Here is a 7879-nt window from a genome sequence, read left to right as displayed (position 1 = left end):
TTACTTGTACACCTATTGAGACACATAAGGCTAAAGGCAGGGTTACGTCACACTTTCAGATTATTTGGGTCTATTTGTCTGCGATTGAGTTTTTAAAATTCTCATGGGTCTGTGATTCCTCCATTTATAAATAATGGTCCTTTTGCCTCCAGGGTTAAGTAAAGCAAGTTAGTATATAATAAGGACATCAGTTGGATTTCTATTTTTCATTCAGTTTTTCCCGTACTTTTCAACGTAAGATGATTTTTTAAAAGATTTTTGCCATAATTGAAATTCACCTTCAGTTTTAAAGAAACGTTTTGTGCTATTGCTTGCAAGCCTCTCAGTCTCCCTGTCTCCCCTTCCTAACGAGACACTCCTCTCCTCACATTAATTAAATCAAGTCTTCAGTGCTCACAGCCCCCCCCCCCTCCGCTCTGTGATTAGCCCGGCCCCTGTCATGCATATTCACATCGCTGCAGTGACAGCCTTTTAACGAGCTCTTACCTAATCACAGGAAACAATGTTCATCCTGTTTCTTTTTACTCCATTTCCTTTCATGCGCCTCTGGCTTTCATCTCCCCCGATCCCCGCTGATTTCAGACGGGCTCGGCGGTCGGATGGAGAGCGATAGAGAGTACGGCTCGTCCCTAAATAAACAGCAATTCAGAAAGTGACTTAGGGAAACGGAGAAGTCCAGCTCCACATCCTCCCTCCTCCCCCTCCTCTCCTTCTGTCTCCTCCTCTTCCCCGCCTTCTTACATGTCCGATAGACAAATTGGATTAGCAGCTATTGGATTAAATGGCAAAATGTTGGGATAAGAAATGAGATGAACGTGCTGTGATCACAGCTTTTAATGTTTTCCTCTTTCTGTCTCATTCATTTCCTCCCGTTAGACGAGATCCCTCCTTCAAGGCACCGAGAGCAGGAGTGTCTCTGGTGAAGTGAAGGGTTTCCTGCTTATCCACTTACCATATTTTATGCAATGACTACGTTTTGTTTAAACAAATAACCTGGAGTTAGTAAGTGGCCTAGTGGTTGAAGACTGTCTCGTTATTGGAGGGTCAAGTTATTGACCCCTGCATGGCCCCCCAATTATTGACTGTTTCATGAAATTGACTAATTTTGACTAACCTTATCATTTAAAGGTGGGGTAGGTAATTCACTTCAGAAAAACTTTTAGCTATATTCCATGGAATGCTCTTAACAACCCGATAGCAATGAATATATTAAATGCTTTGACAATAAATACATAAAAACATTTCACCTGTGGAAGCCGTAGTACTGTAAAAAGCACGACCAATCATCTGAGCCGGCCCGGCTAAAATAACTGGATGGCCTACCTGCCTGTCAGCCTTCCATCTGTGCACAAACTTATCTCGTACCCTCATTGGTCATGTGCGCGTTTGTGTGTGTTGGAGGAGGGGCTCTGTGAGGAAGTCTGAAGGAAGGGGCAGATTTTTTTCGGTTGTGTATTTTCAAATTCTAGCGCACTCCAGCTGGTTTCTCACCTACCCTACCTTTTTAAGTGATTTTTTTGGCAAAAAATGATTCTGCNCTGTAAAAAGCACGACCAATCATCTGAGCCGGCCCGGCTAAAATAACTGGATGGCCTACCTGCCTGTCAGCCTTCCATCTCGAACCCTCATTGGTCATGTGCGCGTTTGTGTGTGTTGGAGGAGGGGCTCTGTAAGGAAGTCTGAAGGAAGGGGCAGATTTTTTTCGGTTGTGTATTTTCAAATTCTAGCGCACTCCAGCTGGTTTCTCACCTACCACCTTTTTAAGTGATTTTTTTGGCAAAAAATGATTCTGCAATTATTTGCTATTTTTCAGTTTGACATACGTATAAATGTAATATATGTGGGTTTTGGATATCAACGCTATTTGAAGACGCCACCTTGGCCTCTGGGAAATTGTCAATGGGCTTTTTTTTATAACACTTTGACATTTCATACATGGAAAGATTAATTAAAAAAATTCATATTGAAAATTAATTGCAGCTTCAGTGCAAAAGTCCAATTCTTGCTGGCTGAGGAATAGCTCACCAAGCAACTAAGTGTACACCTTAAAGGTAGGGTAGGTAAGAATGTAGAAACCAGTGTGCTAGAATTTGATAAAAAAAATCTGCCCCTTCCTTCAGACTTCCTTACAGAGCCCCTCCTCCAACACACACGAACGCGCACATGACCAATGAGGGCACCAGATAAGTTTGTGCACAGAGAAGGCTGACAGGCAGGTAGGCCATCCAGTTATTTTAGCCGGGCCGGCTCAGATGATTGGTCGTGCTTTTTACAGTTGCCACAGCTTCCACAGATGACATTTTTTTTATGTATTTATTGTCAAAGCATTTAATGTTTTCATTGCTATCGGGATGTTAAGAGCATTCCATGGAATATAACAAGTGTTTCTGAAGTGAATTACCTACCCCACCTTTAATGAAGGATGAACTGAGAAACACACTTGTAGTGATTGCTACACAAGGCCATAGGGATGAACTTGATTTCCTGAGACTGGATGTCTTTGAAGAAGAAGTTATTTTTTAAGGAAACCTTTTTTGTAGCAGTTTTTATTTGCGAAGCCTGTAAGAGAAAAGGAGGATAGTTTGTCTAATTCCAAGTAAAAAAACACTGCAATGTNAGACCAGATTCCCAGTAGGTAGCTGGTCTCTTCAGTGGACCACTGCTGCTTGTTAAGTTTCTCCATCGTTGTGTACAAACTGGATAAAACGCCAGCTTTGTGTTGCTGTTCAGCTGAAACACCGTTGGTGTGAATGAGGTATTAGTGTGTGTTTTGCTCACCGGTCCGTCACAGCGGGTGGAGCTGCAGGATTTCTGCTTCTCACACGTTGCATACCTCTATTTTACTGTCTTTTTGGGACACCTTAAAACACTGCCAGACCAGTGAAGCCATTTTGGCGAGCTTGTTTTGCCGCACAGAGAAAAGTCTCGTCATAATTTTACGTCATGCAATGAAGAATTTGTATAACATATTAATTAGAATTCTCCTACAACTTATATCAAAATATAAAACTGATATATAAAACTGAGTCCTTCCTCATGGATGCATACTATATTAGATTTACAGGATGTACAGCAGAGTAAATAGCTGTTACCAGATGTAGACATATGTCAGTGTTTTGGGTTCAATGTGTGTTAAAGCTCATTGTTATAAATTGTTTGTTTTTAGCATTTCGATGTCTCTTTCTCTCCGTCTGTGTGTAAATAAACGCGGCTGCGGTCAGTTCACTTAGCACTGTTTATGTCTGGAATTGGGATATGAGCTTTGTGGCACTGGAGGCCATTTAAGCAGCGACAGCCGCATTAATCTGACACTCAGCGCGTCTGTGAAGAGAAGAAATGGATGAAAACAGAGGACGCCAGATGAAAGATCGTCTTAAGGCTTATGTTATTATCTCTCGCTGGTTTTTTTCTTTTCTCCCGCTCTCAAGAGGAAGGTTTAATAGCTGGAAAGCCACGACAGGCATCATAACAGAATTAACACTAAGAAGACATTTCATACCACTTATTTATTAATTGGGGGTCCTCTGAATGACAAGTAAAGCTTTAGTGGACGGTATAATAGCAGAAGAACATGCCAAGTTCTGATGTTTTATACAGGAAGGATCGCTGAGATAATTTCTTCAATTTATTTTCTCTAATATGTGTCTAATGCACATATTATTTATGACAGATTTAAAGAGAGCCATGTGGAGTTTGAAGCTTATTATTCTCACAAGAGTATAAGCTTAAAAACAACATGTTGGTGCGTTATGGGCACCGGAAAATATGATCACAATCTGTGCAAAAATGATGGATTCAGCTGCTCAGGACAGGAGGATATCACACACACACACACACACACACACACACACACACACACACACACACACACACACACACACACACACACACACACACACACACACACACACACACACACACACACACACACACACACACACACACACACACACACACACACACACACACACACACACACACACACACACACACACACAGGGAGTGTTGGGCCGCTGCGTCATTGACGACAAAAGGCAGGCGTGTGGTGTGTGTGTGCGCGGACACCGGTGAGCGTGTGGACATTTGTGATACTCTGAGCCAGCAGATGTATGTAATTTCATTTAGGAGGGTGGAGCGGGGAGGGAGGGAAAGAGAGGAAAAAAGAGCGAATGAAAGAAAGCTTCAGGATTTAGCGGAATCGGGGGCTCGTGGATTACAGTAGTCAACTTTGAAACGGACGACACTCGGAGGGGGGATAAAGCGGCGCTGACAGGTCATTGTGCTGCCTCCAAGTCAAATAAAACAAGCAAATAATAATGGCAAATATTAAGCTCCTGTGACATTGTGGCGAGGCGGGCTGGAAGACGAGGGGGATTATAAAGCTATATCCCCCACCGCTAGCCAGCCAGCAGCTAGCAGCCAACCACCAGCCGCATCTCATGAAAGGAGGGAGGGGAGGAGGAGGGAGGAAGGAAAGGAGAGGGAAAGACAGGGAGGTCAGAGGAAAGGTAGAATAGGAGGGAGGGAGAGACAGAGGGAATAAGGGCGAGCAGGTGAGCGGTTTCAAAGCCAAGAGAGAGAGGAGGGCATGGAGGACGATCGACAGCTGCTCAGTCTCTCCAGAGATGACCTCTGACCTCCAGAGACTACCTGACCCTCAGAGAGAGACAGAGGAGGGAGGCTGGTTTTCAGACTAAATCGAGTCATATTTACTGGGTCTACTGTTTTGTTGTACAGATTCAACTCCAAATATAAGACACATTTTACATGACATTGGAGAACTTAAGGGCAGTGGCATTAAAGCCCTATTGGTAGAGTAAAACAGGAAGTACCTGCTGTGTTTTGTGATAACATTGAGAATCTAACTTGATTTTTTGCTTCTTTGTCTTTCATTTAGTCTGTAAAATGTCAAAATGACCATCTCAATTGCACATGGGCGCATCTTTAAATAGCTTTTTATTATCCAAACCCTTAAATATACAATATATTACAAGGAGAAAGTCCTTTGAGAAGGATTTTTGAAGCTAGAACCGGAAAACGTTTGACATATTTTCTGATAAATTATTTAAAAGATTAGTCGAATATATCGTTATCTTGTTTTGTTTCTGAAGGAATCCACAATCGTTTGAGAAATAGTTTTTTTTAGCAGTAATGTTGACGCAATGAAATCAGTTCATCAGCTTAACTGCATTGTTATTGTAGGTACAAAGTAAATCAAATCAAATAACAGTAAAAAGGAACTGCTGTTATAGTTTTATATACCCTTAAATTAGAGCTGTACTCACAAAGTAGGGCTCTCATGTGGGGTTGTAGGTTTGATTCCAAGTAGGATACCATTTTTTTCTAAAAATGTATCCCCTTGCTGTACTGTATTGAGTTCGTCCACAAAATGGCATATGTTAGGAGTGACAGCAACAGAGGGAAAGCTGTTGTGAGCGTGGTGTTGTATGAAGACAAATGGTGTAAATGTCCCTGGCACGCTCACACTGTGTCTGTGAATCCAGCCTTGGCTCTGAGAAGCTGTGGATCCATGCTGGCTCTCTGGGGGCCATCTTGGATCAAAGCATCTGGCGGTTTGGCAGGGTGCATTCTGGGTCTTGCTGCTTGCCTTACACGCCGTTTCTCAACCAAAAACAAGCCAAAATCGACGGAGACTGGAGCAATACGTTTGGCACGGGTACAATGTTTGATCAGGACATCAAAGGCTTAGTGAAACGTGTCGGACGGAGATACACAGGGCTTCCCCGCCTACAGGAAACTTTATCGTCATTAATATCATGTTTGGTGTTACCCCAGCGATCAATGTGGCTGCGATGGTGAGAAACACACTAGATACAATCAACTCAGACACACACACAGCCAAGATACAAGTGATACACACATCCCGAACACCCCTCTATCTGATTGCCCGTCTCCCTCTTCTCTTGTTTCACTCTGTCTCACACACACACAGCAGAGTACAATGACACAGTGCAGTGTGTGTGTGTGTGTGTGTGTGTGTGTGTGTGTGTGTGTGTGTGTGTGTGTGTGTGTGTGTGTGTGTGTGTGTGTGTGTGTGTGTGTGTGTGTGTGTGTGTAGCACACACACACACACACACACACANAGCTCACTGATCCAGTAATGAGTGACCAGACAGTGAAGAATAAACATATGAACACACTTAGCTGTTTGATCTGCCTCTGGAACTAGATACACTAGTTATACATATGTTTATTCTTCACTGTCTGGTCACTCATTACTGGATCAGTGAGCTGCATGAGATACTGACAGGCTGTCAGGAGGAGAGAGGGAGATTTTGAGATTTTCTCACAAATTATTCCCGTTGCAAACATTTATTTCCTTTTTACTTCCTATCCCTATAATTTGTCGTTGTTCTCCTAAAAGTCAAATCCGAATATTCAGTTTATCCGAGGGCAAAGTTGGGGTTTTGTGAAAGTTGCTCCATTTTAGAATAGAATAACATCAAATAAAACAATATGAAAAAAAAAACAATACCAGTGATACAAATTAGTTGCTTTTTCTTTGCACAGCATGAAAGAAAGGCCAAATGAATGGGCTGTGATTTTAGTTTTTTTAAGCAGAGGTTGAGTTCAATCATTTGTACGGCCCTCGGAGGATGTTGTAAAATTTGAAAGGAAAAAGGTTCCCCCTGCTGTAAATAATAATAAAAACCCTTGATTTATAACTTAACATCTCTGTCTCTATTGATCTGAGTATATTATAAAGAATAACCAGTTAATTGAAGCATTATAGCACAGGCCTTTGTCAGATGGTATATTACGCTGTTTTTTTTCTGCTTCGAAAAGTTCTCTCTTTTTTTTCACCATACCTGTGTTTGCATCACTGAATACATAGAGTGGTCCAGGTTAAACAGCCCAGCATCGTCCATATGGTGTAAACCAAACGTTTATCTGCTTTATTGTGTTTATATATAATATTGTTTAAAAGTGAATTTGTTGTATATATGTGAAATACAGTGTTACCTTAGCATGTGACTGACTGCGCTCTCTCTTTCGTTATCGTTGCCCTAGCGACACTAACGAGGTGGACGTGCCGCTCAGCACGCGGGTCGGCACGCGGCGCTACATGGCGCCGGAGGTTCTGGATGAGACGCTCAACAAGAACCACTTCCAGGCGTACATCATGGCCGACATGTACAGCTACGGCCTCATCATCTGGGAGATGGCCCGGCGCTGCAACACCGGAGGTACACACACACGCACACACACGCACACACACGCGCACACACACACACACACACACACACACACGCGCGTACAGACACACGCACACGCACAGACACACAGACGTACAGACAGGCACACCCAAACACACACGCGCTGACACACACACACACACACGTACGTACGTGCGCTGACACAAACACACACACACTCACAGACACACAAGCACCCAAACACACACACAGATGTACAGACACACACACAGCGTACAGACAGACACACACATGCACAGACACATGCACCCAAACACACACAGAAAGACACACTCATGAACGGATGTATTGCAACACACAGCTATTATGATTTCTTAATTGTTATCGTTTGTTAAAGCTAAATGGCCATACGTTTGCTGTTTTTCTTCATCGTAAATGACAGTAAATGTAATATTTAAAGGTTTTTCATATGATAAAGAAAAGCATCGTTCTCAGCAAACATCAGCTGTTTCCTATCTTATCAAATTTGCACTGAAAAGAAGTCTCTCATGCTTAAATGTAATTAAGTGGCTCCATCTGCTGGAGAGAAAGTGTTACTGCAGGTCAATAAGGATATCTTTGCCGAAATAATGTACAAACATCTCATATTTTATCAAATCCAAGCTGATGGCAGAGTCTCTCTCTCTCTCTCTCTCTCTCTC

Source organism: Notothenia coriiceps, unplaced genomic scaffold (genome assembly GCF_000735185.1).
Source record: "Notothenia coriiceps isolate Sejong01 unplaced genomic scaffold, NC01 NC01_scaffold00004099, whole genome shotgun sequence".
Classification (NCBI taxonomy): Eukaryota; Metazoa; Chordata; class Actinopteri; order Perciformes; family Nototheniidae; genus Notothenia; species Notothenia coriiceps.
This window is presented reverse-complemented; position numbering follows the sequence as displayed.